The following is a 3052-nucleotide window of genomic DNA, read 5'->3' as shown; positions in this document are numbered from 1 at the left end:
TTATCCGAACCCTTCAATTTCCCCATCAATGCTCCTACAAAATAAAAAAAATGTGATTAAAAACACACTTATAAAGTGGCGGCCAAATTAAAAGGCTAACTACTTTTTAAAGTTTTTGTTTTTAACTAACTAAGTGCTATTCATGAGTGCAAAACAACTGACTAACTCAACATCCATGTATGCAACATTGGCAACACCAAACTTAGTTTGGTGTCATATGGTGTAAAAGATTTGTTCAAGGCCCCTAAGAGTGACATGATGTGGGTTACATTTATGTTCTCTTAGTGTGCTTTGAACACCAAACTTGTTCCTTACTATATGTTGCACACAAGGATTCATTCAAATGCATATCAAGTTAATTTGAAATTCATGAACCTTGCATTATTAACTATTTTTAAAAGCATGTAAAACATGGGTTGCCTCCCTTGAAGCGCTTCTTTAGCGTCACGAGCTTGACGTTCTGCCTTTATAAGGGTGGTTGGTAGTGCTTCAAGTCCTCCCCCTTGCAGTAAATCTATCTCCATTGGCTTCATCAAGGATCTCCACATGTTATAGGGAGAGAAGTCTGTTGATGGTAAAGACTTTAGGTAGCTGAGATGGGATGGTGGGGAGATTAGGGGGAATAGCTGGAAAGTAAGCTGAGATCACTTTATCTCCTGGAGAGAAATCTTCTGTAGGGATCTTCTTGTTCCTCCATCTCCTAGGTACCTACTTCTTTGCTGTTATCCTTCTCTTTGTGGTCTCTTTTCCTGTGGAGATTTTGTTGCCGGTCTCATGTGATTCTGGTGGTTTTAGCTCCACTTGAGTTTCCTCTAGCTGTGACTGCTGTTGATTATCTTGCTTTTCAACCAAGGGGACTCCCAGATGTGCTGGTTGTGCTTCAGTGCTTGTTTCTTCTATTAGTATCTCAATGTGATCTTTCCTTGGTTCTTGGTTCTCTTGATCTGTTTCTTATGAGGGTTTGAAAACATTGAATGTGAGTTGTTCATCATGGATCCTCAAAATTAGCTCTCCTCGCTCCATATCTATAAGTGCTCTGGCTGTGGCTAGGAATGGTCTCCCCAATATGATTGGATGGAGATGACTTTCTTCCATTTCCAATATGACAAAATCTGTGGGAAGAAAGTAGTTTCCAACCTTCACTAGCACATTTTCAACCACTCCTACTGCTTGTTTTTGAGTCTTGTCAGCCAGCCTGATGACTACATCTGTGGACATTATCTCATTGATCTACAGCCTCTTCATAAAGGATAAAGGCATCAAGTTGATGCTTGCTCCCAAATCGCAAAGTCCTTTATCAAACATGGTTTCTCCTATGGCACAGGGGATGTGAAAACTCCCTGGGTCCTTCCTTTTTGTAGGCAACTCGGGTTGAATGAGGGCACTGCACTCCTTATTCATCACTATTGTTTGTCCTCTCTTGAGTGAGCTTTTCCTGGTCAGCAGCTCCTTCATATACCTAATGTATGAGGGCATTCGCCGAAGGGCCTTCATGAATGGTATGTTTACATGGAGGGATGCAAACATGTCAAGAAACCTTGAGTATATTCTCTTCTCTACACAGCCATTTAGTAATTGGGGAAAGGGTGCATAGAGTCTCAGCAGCTCCTTCTGTGTCAGCTCCTTCTGTGTAATTGTGGTTTCTTGATGATTCTCCCCCTGCTTTCCTGCTGAAGTATCTTCAGGTTGTTCTAATGGGTTGTTCAGCTCTTCCTCAGTCTCCTTATCACTTATAGTAACCATCTTGCAATCTTCCCATCTGACTTTCTTTGCTTCACCTCTCAGATTTTTCTCTGTGTCACTTGGGAAGCTATCAGTAGGTTTGAGAATCTTCTCAGATAAGTATCCCACTTTAGATTCCAGCCTCTTGATGGTGTCTCCCTTGTTCTTGATACTGGCTTGCACCTCCTCTTTGAACACCTTGTTATCTTGAATCTCTTTGCATATGCCTTTAAGTATAGTCTCAATCCTTGAGAGTCTATCTTCAGATGATGGTGAGTTGAGGTTGGAGGGATGAGAAGGGCCATTTTGGCTTTGTTATGGATGTTGAGGTGTGTTGTTAGGTGGGTGTTGATATGATCTTTGCATGGAATGTTGGTGGGCTGCATTGTTGTTGGGGTTGTGGCATCTCGGATCTTGGTCTTGGTCTTGTTGATTTCCCCACCCAAAGTTTGGGTGATTCCTCCAACCAGGATTGTAGGTCTTGGAGTATGGATCATGTGCTTTCCTAGGTGAGTTTCCAATGTAGTTGGCTTGTTCTTGCTCATCCTCTGCCTCTGCATTCACTCCCTCTTGGGTTACTGATGAGGTGGTGATTGCTGCTACTTGGTTCCTCTCCATCTTCTTGGTAAGATCAGTCAGCTGCTTGGTGATAAGCTTGTTTTGGACCAGCAGTGCATCCACATTGTTTAGCTCCATCACTCCTCTAGTGTTGCCTATTTCAGAAGCATAGAAGTAGTCATTCTCAACTACAGTCTCAATGACATCTATGGATTCTTCAATGGTCTTCTTCTTATTCAGAGATCCCCCAGATGAGTAGTCTACTGCCTTCTTCGATTAATAAGAAAGACCTTCATAGAAAATGTGCAGCTGCACCCATTCATTGAACATATCTAGTGGGCACCTTCTTGTCAGGTCCTTAAACCTCTCTCATGCTTCATATAGAGTCTCACCATCCTGCTGCCTGAATGTTTGTACCTCAGCTCTCAACCTGTTGATCCGTTGAGTAGGATAGAATCTTGCCAAGAATTTGTTCACCACATCTTCCCAGGTTGTTAAGCTCTCCTTCGGGAAAGACTCCAGCCATTTAGATGCTTTGTCCTTGAGTGAGAAGGGAAATAAGAGTAGTCTATATGTGTCAGGATGAACACCGTTAGACTTCACAGTGTTACATATCCTCAGGAAGGTGGTAAAATGTTGGTTGGGGTCTTCTTGGACACCTCCTCCGAACGAACAGTTGTTCTGAACAAGGGTGATGAGCTGTGGCTTTAGTTCAAAGTTGTTGGCATGTATGGTTGGCTTTTGAATGCAACTCCCACAGTTTCCTAGGTTT

The 3052-nt window shown here is 42.5% G+C and overlaps 1 non-coding gene across 1 annotated transcript; it reads left to right on the top strand.

The window, feature by feature from the left end:
- Positions 1–2605: 2605 nt before the first annotated feature.
- LOC112753229 (small nucleolar RNA R71) lies at positions 2606–2712 on the top strand. Its single transcript, XR_003177622.1, has one exon. It is a non-coding gene; the product is annotated as a small nucleolar RNA R71 (small nucleolar RNA).
- The last annotated feature ends 340 nt before the right edge of the window (positions 2713–3052 follow it).

The sequence above is a fragment of the Arachis hypogaea genome, chromosome 15, assembly GCF_003086295.3.
Source record: "Arachis hypogaea cultivar Tifrunner chromosome 15, arahy.Tifrunner.gnm2.J5K5, whole genome shotgun sequence".
Taxonomy (NCBI): Eukaryota; Viridiplantae; Streptophyta; class Magnoliopsida; order Fabales; family Fabaceae; genus Arachis; species Arachis hypogaea.
This window is presented reverse-complemented; position numbering and strand designations above follow the sequence as displayed.